The sequence below is a fragment of the Phyllobates terribilis genome, unplaced genomic scaffold (assembly GCF_046119375.1).
Source record: "Phyllobates terribilis strain yellow unplaced genomic scaffold, ASM4611937v1 Scaffold_9__5_contigs__length_417890890, whole genome shotgun sequence".
NCBI classification, from domain to species: Eukaryota; Metazoa; Chordata; class Amphibia; order Anura; family Dendrobatidae; genus Phyllobates; species Phyllobates terribilis.
The window spans coordinates 354357060-354371880 of record NW_027362769.1 but is presented as its reverse complement, the minus strand read 5'-3'; the positions used below and the strand labels follow the sequence as shown (position 1 = coordinate 354371880).

General features: G+C 43.1%; 1 protein-coding gene across 3 annotated transcripts in view; it reads right to left on the bottom strand.

Moving 5' to 3' along the window:
- The window catches only part of LOC141161007 (chemerin-like receptor 1), a 206333-nt gene that overhangs the window by 91512 nt on the left and 100000 nt on the right, over window positions 1-14821 (bottom strand). For 2 of the 3 annotated variants that reach the window (XM_073645801.1, XM_073645799.1), the window contains exon 1: window positions 1994-2115. The exons of the other annotated variant lie outside the window; for it this stretch is intronic. The gene's annotated coding sequence lies outside the window, so the exon portion shown is untranslated. Of the gene's footprint in view, window positions 1-1993; window positions 2116-14821 lie in introns of those variants that run through there. 3 annotated transcript variants of the gene reach the window in all.

Here is a 14821-nt window from a genome sequence, read left to right as displayed (position 1 = left end):
ACCCCGAAGAAGACTAGGACCCCGAAGACGACGACCCTGAAGAAGACGACCCTGAAGACCACCCCGAAGAAGACCAAGAAGATGACCCTGAAGAAGATGACCAAGAGGACAAAGAACAAGAAGACAACCACCAAGATACAGAAGAACAAGAGACAGAAAACCAAGAAGCAGAAGAACAAGAAGCTGCAGAACAAAAAGCAGAAGAACATTAAGCATAAGACTAAAAATCAGAGCAAAAGATATTATCTAAATTATAAGCAGAAGAAGACTAAGCAGTGTATGGGGGTGAGTCCATTCCTCCTCGTGGTGCCCCTGGAAAAGTCCTGCTCCTGCAGGCCAAACTGAACGCGGACAAATCCTGTTGTAAATCTTTTGTGACAGGTAGAACGAAAGGTTTAATCTTCAAACTTTTATAGATAACAACTACAGGAATGCCTGTCACAAATAAGAATATGATGATGAAGAAGAAGAATATGAAGAAGATGAAGAAGTAGAATATGAAGAAAAATAATAGTTGAATAAGAAGAATATGAAGAATGTAAAAAAAAAGAATAATACGAAGAAGGTGAAGAAGAAGAAGATGAAGAAGGTGAAGAAGAAGTTGATGAAAAAGATGCTGATGCTGAGGATGATGAAGGAGAAAGTGTGGGAGAGGTAAAAAAGAAGGTGAATAGCATGGAAGTAGTGAAACATAAATATCTGACAAAATATAAAAATACTTAACATAGTCAATATTTCCATAACTCAGAACGTCTTAAAAAAAAAATTAATTCCTGCTATTCCATTTGATTGGGCTAAACCTCTATGCCTTCATCGTCTCCCCCACCTCCCCCAATACATTCTACATTATTCTTAGTTATTTTCCTTCATGTAGAATTAACCTACAAGGAAAGAAAGGGTTTATTTTCATTCCGATATTTGTGTCCCATTGACTTGCATTGGTTTCTGGTATTGGAATCGGCGATGCCTGATATTTTTTGGGTATCGGTCCGATACAATCCCATCCGATATTTCTCGATATCGGAAGGTATCGCTCAACACTACTCAGCAATAAATCATGTACAGGACCATGTACAGGTTCCCATCTTACAGAATTAAAATATATCCATACAAATCAAATGCCATACTGATGGTCCATATGACATACGATTTTTTTCTTGCAGCCATCCAGTTTTGGAGTCTAATCGCAAAATTATATTGATAAAAAAAATGCAGATCTTCACTGCCTCATTAAGTAACATCGGTCCGAGTGCAATACCTTTTGTTATTGGTTGTGTGAGCAAGCCCTAAATAGCCTTTCTGGACATGATAGGTTCCCTTTAGGATTTGTGCACATTTTTAATATTTGCAGATGAATTTCCTGCTGCAAAAAACAGATTGTTGGCAGGAATAAAGCTGCACGAGCCAAGCATGTTTCTGCCTCGTTTTTGCTTGAGTTTTCGATGAGTTTTTCTTATTTTTTTCCATTCATTTGAATGGGAGAAAAACACAGCCAAAAATCTTAAAGAATTGACATGCTGCAAAAAAAAAAAACGCTTTGATGGTACAAATCTGCAAAAATAATAATAATAATAATAATAATAATAATAATAATAATAATAATAATAATATGCAGCATGTGCATGAGATTTTGCAAATATCATTCACTTTTTACTGTAAAAAAAATTTCTGCAGAAAATAGCAAGGTAAAAATGCGGTAAAAATGCAACTTGTGCACAAGTCCTTAAATAGCTATGCTTCATAGAATAATGAGCCTAAAATGTAAAAAACTGCAAATGACACAAAGAAGAATAAGTAAGAAAACTAAGAAAAGTGACAGTTCTGCTACTTATACTGTAAATGATACAAGAGCAAAAAAAAAAAACAATAATCAAATGATCACACATAAACAACACACGACTGAACAATACCCCTTATCAACTACAACAACAAATCCAGATAATGAAGACATTAAAAAGCAAATTACAGTTCATCAGCGTGGGGATATACTCACATCAGACTGACAGAGGAATTATGTGCATTACCCTGCAATGTGAAGCCTATGTGGGAAGTAAAGATTATAGAGGTCTGATTTGGTGGTTAACCATATTTCCCCAGAAAGCTTACGCTATTGTACAATTATTGCACAACTCAGAGAACTTGATGTTTTGTAAATTCTTAAGAAATGGTATCAAGTGTATTCATAAGTAGAAGATCATCTGCAGATCAATGCTAATGGATTTATACTGCAGATTCTCTCTGCAACGTATGGGTGACATTTTATGAAATCTCATTCACAATTCTGTTACTGTAATACTCATTGGAATTTTTGTCTGGATAATCCAATCAGAAAGTTTACTTCACCCCGTGGGAACATTGCATAACCCTTGTATATGTATGTATGTAAAAATCTAAGCAGCTACAACTGAATCCCTATTATCAACTCGATGGTGCAAGATACCATTGTTGGGTAACGCTGCTTCTAGGGGAGAATATTGCTATAACAAAGTATATACCTATATAGATTCTCTATAAAATTATAAGGCACTATATTTATTTAGACACATGGGTCTAAAAGTGCTAGAAATTCCTTTCCCTTACTTCCCAGCATGCATTGTCCTTAACAATTTCCTTTTTTTCTGCTATGCCTATATGTAATTTGATAGACAAGAGAGCAGGAATATTGTAACAAAAGTCTGCCCCCACTTCCTGTAGAGAGACGAAGACCCGCCCCCCGCTTCCTGTTGAGAGAGAAAAACCCACTCCCACTTCTAGTAGGGAGACAAAGACCCACCCCCATTTCCTGTAGAGAGACAAAGACCCACCCCCACTTCCTGTAGAGAGACAAAGACCCACCCCCACTTCCTGTAGAGCGACAAAGACCTGTCCCTTACTTCCTGTAGATAAAAAGACACCACCCCATTTTCTGAAGAGAGACAAAGACAGCCCTCACTTCCAATAGAGAGACAAAAAACCACCCCCACTCTCTGCAGAGAGACAAAGACCATCCTCCCAATTCCTGTTGAGAGAAAAACATGCCACCCACTTTCTGTAGCGAAACAAATGCCTGCCACTCACTTCCTGTAGAGAGACAAAGACACCCCCACTACCTATAGAGAGACAAAGACCATTCCCGCACTTCCTGTAGAAAGACAAAGACCATTCCCGCACTTCCTGTAGAAAGACAAAGACCATTCCCGCACTTCCTGTAGAGAGACAAAAACTCAACCCACTTCCTGTAGAAAAAGAGACCAATCTCCACTTCCTGTTATCCACCTCGTCATCTCTGATGGTAGAGTCAGATAACATTGAACAACAAGTAGTGGATCCATAAAAACAAGTAAAACCATATAATATAGTAAAGTAATTAGATAATTTACAGTAGTTTCCTGTTATACTCTGTTATCACAATTTTTTTTCTATATAAGTGCAACTGAAGACAACTGGTAGGGAAAATAAATAGTAGTTTTTTTTGTAACTTACAGTAACTTGAAGTCTAAAAATGTATTTTTGATACCTAAACTTTCAAATAACTTTTCAGAATAAGTTTTCATGAATTGTGTAATATTTCTGCCCATTATATGACTTTTATATGGCATTGTTTGACCTTTTTTCATCTTAAGGCTTCATCTCTTATCACCAGTTTTCCATGATCAAGTGGGGGTAGACAAGCTGATGTTATGTCTCTAATATACTGTACAAAAGAGAAGAGGATATTTTACTCCCTTATCTCTCTGTGACACACATCAGAAGACGTTATGCAGCAGTATTGAGCAATGCAGCTGTGACTCCAGCTTTCGGGTGAGGAAAAAAAAAACACTTTTTTAGGAGATTTCAGTGCCATTGTTCTCTTGTGCTTCACAAGCAGTTCCTCCCTCATACCCCAGCAGTCTACATGGATGTCTATGGGAGGTAGATGTAATAACATTACTTTGGATGTAGACTTCTGTACTAATTTGGGTAGTAGTTTATTATCGTTACTCTATCTATAAAAGAAAATAAAAATTTAGTAACTCTTTAAGGCACCTTGTTTACCTGGAACAATTTACCCTCAGTATTGACAATATTTAAACTTTTTTTTCATTAGAATGCGACACTGAACACTCTATTTTAAAGAAATTATCTCCTTAAGACAATCATTTTCTAAGGAAAACTCAGTTTCTCTGCCCTCCAGAAAACAGATATTTTCAAATCCTTCTGGCTATTCAAACAAATGGCCATCAGTGTAACGCATGTGATGTATCAAGTCATGTCAGCAGCGAGGATGACGTGACTATTACAAGTAGGGGGACATGCCTTTTTCATACTTACCAACAATGATGGTCAATCCGCTGATCTTAGAAAAAAAATGTGGATTTATGCAAGGTCTTTCCAAAAGTAGAATTTTGAGTAATTCCTGGTTGGTTGACATTCCCTTATATTTATACTCTTTTGACATCTATTAGCAGTAACAAAGGAAGTCTGAGATAGGCTGAAACACAATTCCATTTTAATGACTGACTCAACACTTTATTCCTCCCACATATTATACACAGCAACTCTGCTTAATACTATTAGCTCATATCTATAAGTATAACTACTCTTTTACCCACATCTAGTCCTTTACCCACATATGCCCCTGGATGAGCACTATTAGGGAGTCATTATTTTGCTCCCCCATGTTTGTGCACAGGTTTAGTACTAATTGCTACCTCAAAAGATTGGCACATAAAATTTGTCAAGCCTGGACGTCACGTTTCGGGTTTACCCACAGCTAAAACTCCCCAACAAGGTAGAAAGAAATGTAAAATTGAAGCTCAAGTCACTAATGGCTAAGCTAATAAAATGGAAGATGACACATTCTCCAGAAACATATAGAGTCGTGCGTAACTGTTATGCAGGGCTCATCAGAAATCATGTTTATCTGATAAACAGTCACCATTGTGGTAAATGGTGAGAGATATTTTTGCGCATCCTTTCATTCTGCTTACAATGGCAAAAAAATTGCTTCTTTCGTAGAATAATAGTGTGAACAAACCTTCAAACTTCACTCCTTTAAATTTACTTTATTGAATTGTTTGCTTTAGAAGCCCCATTTAAAAAATTCTCAGTTAGGACATTCTGGTGTAAACGAGGGTGGTTCAGAACAGAATCATTCCTGAGGGGAAAGCAACCATAAAGAATGTCTCTATCTGTGAAGGATCTGGCACCCCCTGCTCATCCACTGGCTCTTCCTATAAAATTCTCCATCAAGGAAGTTCATCAGAGAACCATCCTGAAGTTAAAGTTCACACAATATCTATACAGTAGCAGAAGGGGAACGTTGTTCATTGTTAGCATCCTCCTTGCCTTATCTCTCTAGGATGGCCCAGTGATGAACGTCTAGATTGTACTGGCAATCGCGTCAGCACAAGATGCAGGAGATCGGTAACAGATAAGTTATTTTCTTACTAGTAGACTATTTGCCTCCTTTAGATGGTATTGATTTCTGCATGCATATTTAGTATTAGATACATGCTTACTTAGCATTAGATAATTTAAGGATGCTATTATTTGCACGTACTTGCACTTTTTTTTTTGCACATTCTTTTGTGCATTAGTCTTTTTGTGGCAGTGCCATATTTAAGGAATAGGTGTTTATGAGAGAATACTAAAATGCATGGATGCTCGCTCTTTACTCGTATCAAGCATGTCGTACTGCTTGAGTGCTTATCTCAAGTAACGAGTATAATGAAAGTCAATGGGAAACACAAGAATTATTCTGGCAGACCCTCCTAGGAGGTCTGAGGGGACAGTAAAAATGTTTAAATGGATGGAGCAATTCTCAAATGGAATGGGAACAGCATGGGGAAGATGCCTGGATGCAAGTATGACTACCAGGTCGCTTCTGGGGCAAGGGCGTACATAGGAATCATGGGGCCCCATAGCAGAAGTTCTAATTGGGTGGGCCTCCCCCCCAAAAAAAATAAAAATTATTGTCGGGGTCACAAAAGAGCAGATCTCACAACTTTCCAGCCCTTACATAGAAATTTTCTTCCTGCTGAAGTCTTAGATTCCTCTTTCATTGCCCCATAAAATGTGATGCCAACAAAAGTACTTCCCCCCTAAACACAGTATGATACCCCCATGGTGCATTCCTCCTCAATAGCCTCTACATGCACAGTATAATGACCCTACTGTCAGGGTTGTGGAGTCGGTGTCCATTTTGGTGGAGTCGGAGTGGGAGTCAGTATAAAATGGACCGACTCCGACTCCTAAAATATATAATAAATTGGGTACAGTAGTTCAATGCAGTTTGTGGGGAATATTTTTTCATAAGAATTTGGGAAAGTTATGAAATGTCCTATAAATGTCTGTCCTATTCCTGATCTAAGGGTCTAGACTTTTAGCTGAGATGAATCTGTGCTACAGTAAATTTATCACTTAAACACAAGCCATGTATGAGGGAGTCGGAGTCGTGGAGTCGGAGTCATGGAAATTGAAGAGTTGGAGGTTTGGCTTACTGACTCCACAGCCTTGCCTACTGTACCCCACCTCAACTCCCAGGGCAAACTATGGTGACCCCAACACAGTATGATCCCCCAACTGTGACCCCCACACAGCCCTCCATGCAGTATAATGGTCCTAAATACGGTATAATGGCCCCCACACCTCTCCACACTCCACAGAGTATAATGCACTCGCCATGGTCCTTCATACAGTATAATGCACTCGCCATGGTCCTCCATACAGTATAATGCACTCGCCATGGTCCTCCACACAGTATAATGCACTCGCCATGGTCCTCCACACAGTATAATGCACTCGTCATGGTCCTCCACACAGTATAATGCACTCGCCATGGTCCTCCATACAGTATAATGCACTCGCCATGGTCCTCCACACAGTATAATGCACTCGCCATGGTCCTCCACACAGTATAATGCACTCGTCATGGTCCTCCACACAGTATAATGCACTCGCCATGGTCCTCCACACAGTATAATGCACTCGCCATGGTCCTCCACACAGTTTAATGCACTCGCCATGGTCCTCCACGCACTATAATGCACTCCCCATGGTCCTGTACGTGGTATAATGCAGCACCCCATAGGGTAAAATGCAGCCCCAGTCCTCCAGCATTATCAGTACTCACTGATTTACAAAAATAAATACATACATACTTACCGCTCCTAGTTCCCTGCTGCTTCAGTCTCTGCAGCGCGTCTCTGTCATCACCTCAGCAGCTGCCAGCTCCACTGTCTGACACAGCGTGACGCGTCATCATGCTGCTGTGTCAGACGCAGAGGAGGAATGATGGGAGAGGGAGTGTCACATGACTATCCCTCCTCCATCATTGCTTTCAACCAGGGCCGGCTCCAGGTTTTCATGGACCCCGGGCGAAAGAGTCTCAGTGGGCCCCTTTAATACATACCAACATTCATGATGTAAAGATACGGCAGAGAAATACGTATAGGTATACAACTCAGGGCCCAGGCTGTCCCCTCATCCTTCACATATGCAAACATGCTTGTACACTCAAAGTACGCAGATATGCACACACACAGTACACAGACATGCACACACACAGTACACACACATGCACACACACAGTACGCAGACATGCACACGCACGCACACACACAGTACGCATACATGTACACACAGTACGCAGACACACTCACACACACACAGTGCACACACATGCTCGCACACACACAGTACGCAGACATGCACAAACACAGTACACAGACATGCACACACACATACAGTACGCACACATGCACGCACACACACAGTACGCACACATGCACAAACACAGTACGCAGACATGCACACACCCAGTACGCAGACATGCTCGCACACACACAGTACGCACACATGCACGTACACACACAGTACGCACACATGCACAAACACAGTACGCAGACATGCACACACCCAGTACGCAGACATTCACGCACACATACAGTATGCAGACATGCACGCACTCACATTACGCAGACATGCACACACACAGTACGCATACATGCACACACACAGTATGTAGACATGCTTGCACACACAGAGTACGCACACATGCTCGCATACACACAGTACGCAGACATGCACGCACACGGTACGCAGACATGCACACACATGATACGCGGACATTCACGCACACGGTACGCAGACACGCACATACACAGATACATACATATTTGAACAGATTTTTAAGAACACATAAAACAGACATAAATATACAGTACAGACCAAACGTTTGGACACACCTTCTCATTTAAAGATTTTTCTGTATTTTCATGACTTTGAAAATTGTACATTCACACTGAAGGCATCAAAACTATGAATTAACACATGTGGAATTATATACTTAACAAAAAAGTGTGAAACAACGGAAAATATGTCTTATATTCTAGGTTCTTCCAAGTAGCCACCTTTTGCTTTGATGACTGCTTTGCACACTCTTGGCATTCTCTTGATGAACTTCAAGAGGTAGTCACCGGAAATGGTTTTCACTTCACAGGTGTGCCCTCTCAGGTTTAATAAGTGGGATTTCTTGCCTTATAAATGGGGTTGGGACCATCAGTTGTGTTGTGTTGTGCAGTAGTCTGGTGGAAACACAGCTGATAGTCCTAATGAATAGACTGTTAGAATTTGTATTATGGCAAGAAAAAAGCAGCTAAGTAAAGAAAAACGAGTGGCCATCATTACTTTAAGAAATGAAGGTCAGTCAGTGCGAAAAATTGGGAAAACTTTGAAAGTGTCCCCAAGTGCAGTTGCAAAAATCATCAAGCGCTACAAAGAAACTGGCTCACATGAGGACAGCCCCAGGAAAGGAAGACCAAGAGTCACCTCTGCTTCTGAGGATAAGTTTATTCGAGTCACCAGCCTCAGAAATCACAGGTTAACAGCTGCCCTAATTAGAGACCAGGTCAATGCCACACTGAGTTCTAGCAGCAGACACATCTCTACAACAACTGTTAAGAGGAGACTTTGTGCAGCAGGCCTTCATGGTAAAATAGCTGCTAGGAAACCACTGCTAAGGACAGGCAACAAGCAAAAGAGACTTGTTTGGGCTAAAGAATAGAGATGAGCGTTGTTCTACTCGAACTGTTCGCCAATCTCAAATTCGAGCTGTTTTGGGCGGTGTTCGAGCCGTTCGGCGAACACGAACAATTTGAGAAAAATTCGGCTGTTCGAGGTTATGTTCGATAACTGTTCGTGCACCAAAATCATAACTGGATTTTTTCTCAGTAATGATGAAAATTAATGTTAATACGCAGTTTGAGTGTACAGCGGGGTGGGGGGAGGGGCAGGGGATGGATCTCTGCAGGAACAATGAAGATCTCCATATTTTTTTCTCTTTCCCGCATTTACAGTGGGGAGGTGCAATCTGTCAGCCTATCAGCAGCGCACACACGGAGCGAAGTGCTTTTTTTCACACAAGCAAGGGCATGTGTCATTGGCAGTGTATGTCACATGTCCTTGCCCTATAAGACCAAGCCATTTTCCCCGTCGCCACCATTTTCTCACTGCTGCAGCTGCGTGTTAGACGGCACCGCTGTTGCTGTGTGCGCTATACCTTGTTAATTTCAAGCCAATTTTCGCACAAATATACAGATAGCTTGGGAGTAGGGAATAGTTGTGATTGCAGTCTTTTTAAGGACTAGGTTACAGCATTTCCTACGACTTTTATCAGGCAGGTCTGTGCTCTTAAATAGATAGGTTGTGGGAGTAAAGACTAATTGTAATTGGAGTCCTTTTCAGGACTAGGTTACATCAGTTCCTATCAGTTTTTGCCAGGCAGGTCTGTGCCAGTGCTGTGCAAGTTTTTTTCACAGCATTTGGCTGAATCTAGCAAAGCTAATCCTTTTTGGCCTATTGCAGAGTGTGTTAGTCAGTGGAGTAGCCTATCTGTGTTGCAAGATATACCACCTGTGTATAGAATACCAATTTTTTTACTGCACCTAGTGAAGTAAAATCTTTTGGGCATAGCATCATTCTATTAGTCCATCTATACTGACCTCCATCAGTTTGCAAACTGAATCTAATTTTTTTCTGCATCTAGCTCTGAAAAAATATTTGGCCTTCTAGCAGTGTGTCGGACTTTCTCTATTAGTCCATCTATACTGACCTCCATCAGGTTGCAAATTCAAAATAATTTTTATCTGCATCTACAGTACCTCTGAAAAAATATTTGGCCTTCTAGCTGTGTGTGGGACTTGTTGTATTAGTCCATCTATACTGACCTCCATCAGGTTGCAAACTGAATATATTTTTTTCTGCATCTACCTCTGAAAAAATATTGGGCTTCTAGCTGTGTGTGGGACTTGTTGTATTAGTCCATCTATACTGACCTCCATCAGGTTGCAAACTGAATATATTTTTTTCTGCATCTACCTCTGAAAAAATATTGGGCTTCTAGCTTTGTGTGGGACTTGTTGTATTAGTCCATCTATACTGACCTCCATCAGGTTGCAAACTGAATATAATTTTTTTTTGCATCTAGCTCTGAAAAAATATTTGGCCTTCTAGCAGTGTGTCAGACTTTCTCTATTAGTCCATCTATACTGACCTCCATCAGGTTGCAAATTCAAAATAATTTATATCTGCATCTACAGTACCTCTGAAAAAATATTTGGGCTTCTAGCTGTGTGTGGGACTTGTTGTATTAGTCCATCTATACTGACCTCCATCAGGTTGCAAATTGAATATAATTTTTTTCTGCATCTAACCCAGCCAATAGTTTTGGCCTAATACCACAGTTTGGCCACTCAGCTCTGCTCGGTTACCATCCATTGTTTTTTTGTGCAAACAACTCCAGAGTTGTGAATTAGTTAACCACCAAAATGAGTGGAAAAAGGCCTGCTGCTGGTGGAAAGGGGAATAGGCGTGTTGGGAAGGGGAAAAAAGGTTGTGTCCGTGGGGTAGGTGTTAAAGCAACAGTAACATCTGCAGAAGAAAGACCATCTTCCAGCCAAACTAAAATGTCTACTTCTTTTAGCGGACAATGTGATAAGATCCCTTTCTTACGGCCACGCCAATCGCTACAAATTCCAGATGAGGCACAAAAACAGCAGGTGCTTCAACGGATATCAAGTGCTCCTTTAAGTGGGCTCTCCTCCACATCACCTTCAACATCACAAATACTCCAGTCCTCAAAGGTGTCACCCAAATCGCACTTGCTTCCTCACAGCTCCCAAATCTCCAGCTGCCCATCTGAGTATGAGGTAGAACAGATGGTTGAGTCTGCAGAGCTGTTTACTCATACTATAGCCTGGGAATCAGAGGTCGACTCCAGCGCTTCTGTGAATCCAGACGAGGAAATGATCTGCACTGATGCCCAGAATCTTTATGAGTCGGATCCAGGACCAGACGCAGAAGGTTCTGACCATAATGTAGACCCTCATTCCCAAACTGTAACTCCTGTTGGTGGAGACAATGAGGAAGACGATGATAAGACTCAAATACCTGATTGGAGCGACAACTTTAGTTTTTTGTCAGGGCAGGAACAGGTTGGCTCTGAGGACGACGGGTGTGATAACACACAGGGTGATGATGATGAGGTTGGAGATCCCACTTACTGTCAACCCACAGTCAGCCAAGAGATGAGGTCAGCAGAGGAGGTGGAGGAAGATGCTAGTGACGACGAGGTCAGGTTGCGCCTTCCTGGACAGAGACGTAGTACTGGAAGCACGTCAACAACTGCATCCTCAAACACAACTCTGCCTCTCACCACAAGTCGTGGTGGCTCTTCAGGTCGCATGGGTGCTAAGCCTTGCATAGCCTGGGCATTTTTTCAGATCGATAAAGATGACCCAACTCGTGTTATCTGTAACATTTGTCAGCAAAAGCTAAGTAGAGGCCAAAAAATACATAGTTTGAGTACTTCATGCATGAACCGGCACATGGACATGAAGCATAAGTTGCAGTGGGAAGCTCAGTGTGCTACAATGCGGCCTAGCCGGCCGGGCCAACCACCGTCTGCCATATCTTGTGCATCCGCGGCCTCTTCATCCTCTGTGACTGGGGGGACAGCAGTCACACCTGTTTTGGGGCGCAGACCTGCCACCTCTTTACCCGCAACAGCCAGCGTGATTGGCAGGTCATCATTTTCTTTGGAGGTGGTAACACCAGCTGGTGTTGAGCGCTGTCCGACATCGATAGCACCACCTTTGGATCAAGGCAACCTAACATGTCCGCCTGCATCTTCCTCACAGACCGGCAGTTTGCCGGGGACACCCTTATCAACCCCGTCTAAGCACAATAGCCAGCCCTCGGTCCCTCAGATGTGGACAAGTAAAAGACCATTTCCTCCTAGCCATGAGAAAGCTAAGAGGTTGAATTTCACCATCTTCAAGCTCTTGGCTACAGAAATGCTGCCTTTCCGCCTGGTGGACACAGAGGATTTTCGAGACCTTATGTCCGTCGCAGTGCCCCAGTACCAGATGCCCAGTCGGCACTACTTCTCAAAGAAAGGTGTGCCTGCGCTCCACCAGCATGTCGCACACAACATCACCGCTTCTTTGAGAAACTCTGTGTGTGACAGGGTGCATTTCACCACAGACACTTGGACGAGTAGGCATGGACAGGGGCGTTACATGTCGCTGACTGGGCACTGGGTAACTATGGTGACAGCAGGACAAGGGGCTGCTGTCCAAGTCTTGCCGTCCCCACGAGTTGTGCGTCAATCCTCTTTATGTCAAAGTTCCTCCACTGCTTCTGCCTCCTCAACCTCCTCTCGGTCTTCCACCTGCACCCAAAGCCTGTCTGGTCATGCCACAAGCTTTCTAACTGCGCAGAAGGGATCCTGCACACCTCCTTACTATGCTGGCAGTAGGGCTCCACGTCATCAGGCGGTTTTTACTTTGAAATGTCTGGGAAATGTGAGTCACACAGCTGAGGAGTTGTGGTCAGCTCTGGAGAACCAATTTCATGAATGGTTGTCTCCACTGGACCTGAAACCAGGGAAGGCCGTGTGCGACAATTCTGCAAACCTGGGTGCGGCCCTTCGCCGGGGCAATGTCACACACGTGCCTTGTATGGCTCACGTGTTGAACCTGGTTGTCCAGCAATTTTTAGCCCACTATCCCAGACTAGATGGCCTTCTGCAGAGGGCACGGTCGCTGTGTGCTCACTTCCGCCGTTCGCATCCCGCAGCTCAGCGACTTACATCTCTACAGAAGTCGTTGGGCCTGCCACTTCACCGGCTAAAATGCGATGTGCCTACCCGGTGGAATTCAACTCTGCACATGTTGCAGCGACTGTGGCAGCACCGAGAAGCCCTGGTGCAATACGTTCTGACGTATAGCCTGGGCCAACGAGATTCAGAGGTGGGGCAAATCACGCTGGAGGAGTGGTCTCAGATCAGGGACCTATGCACCCTTCTGCACAGTTTTGAAATGGCGACGAAGATGTTTAGTGCTGACGATGCCATTATCAGCATGACTATTCCGGTGATTTACATGCTGGAGCACATGTTAAACAGAATTCGGAGTCAGGTGGTGGCACAAGAGGAGGTGGAGGAAGTAGAGGAGGAGGAGTTGTATGCGGAAGGGCTAACATCTGCAAGGTCCAGACGGTCGGCAGCACCAAGGCGGCAGGCATGTGAGGGTGGGGAAGATGGTTTTACCAGGGCGCATGGTAGCAGCCAAACTAGTGAGGAAGGTGCAGGAGCCCAGGAAGAAGTGGAGGAGGAACTGATGGAAGACTCATCAGATGAGGGAGACCTTGATCACATTTCTGTTGTGCGAGGTTGGGGGGAGAGGACAGAGGAAGGAAGCATGATTGTTACCTCGCCACCAACACAACAGGGACTTGGTGCTCCTGGATGCGCAACACACATGAGTGCCTTCTTGCTGCACTACCTGCAACATGACCCTCGAATTGTGAGAATTAGAAATAATCCTGACTACTGGGTTGCCACACTGTTAGATCCCCGGTACAAAAGTAAATTTGCAGAAATTATTCCTGCCATAGAAAGGGATGCACGCATGCAGGAGTATCAGCAGAGACTGTTGCAGAATCTTACATGTGCTTTTCCACAAAATACCAGTGGTGCACGTAGTGAATCTCACAGTTCCAACTTGCCAACCGTGGGACCGTCAAGTGTTCAGCACTCAAACCGTAACAGAACCACAGTATCTGCTGGTAACATCAATTTTGCGGAATCATTTCACCACTTTTTTAGCCCATCCTTTGCAAGGCCACAGGAGACAAGAAGTCTGACACATAGTCAACGCCTAGAGACGATGGTACAGGAGTATCTCCAAGTAAACATTGAAGCCACGACTGTGTCACTGGACCCTTGCTCTTTTTGGGCTTCCAATCTGGATAAATGGCCGGAGCTAGCCACTTACGCCTTGGAGATCTTGTCATGCCCCGCAGCCAGCGTTCTGTCTGAACGTGTGTTCAGCGCTGCTGGTGGTGTGCTGACAGATAAGCGCACGCGGCTCTCCACTGATAATGTAGACAGACTCACGTTCATAAAGATGAACAAATCATGGATCCGAAACGACTTTTCTACCCCTGTGTCATCCTGGGGAGAGTAAAAGCTTGATGATTGGTTAAAATCACCCTACCAACCGTTTTAAGCTTTCAAATTACTAATCATGTTTATCTGTATCTTGACTGGAAAATAATTTGGGCTTTGTAGCAGTGTGCAGCACTGATCCTATTAGGCCATCTATAATAAGCTCCACCAGATTTAAAATTAAAAATAATTTTTAGCTGCATCTAGCCCGGAAAATAATTTTGGGGCTCCGAGATGCGCAAGACACATAAGTGCCTTCTTGCTGCACTACCTGCAGCATGACCCTCATATTGTCAGAATTCGAAGTAATCATGACTACTGGGTTGCCACACTCTTAGATCCCCCAAACTT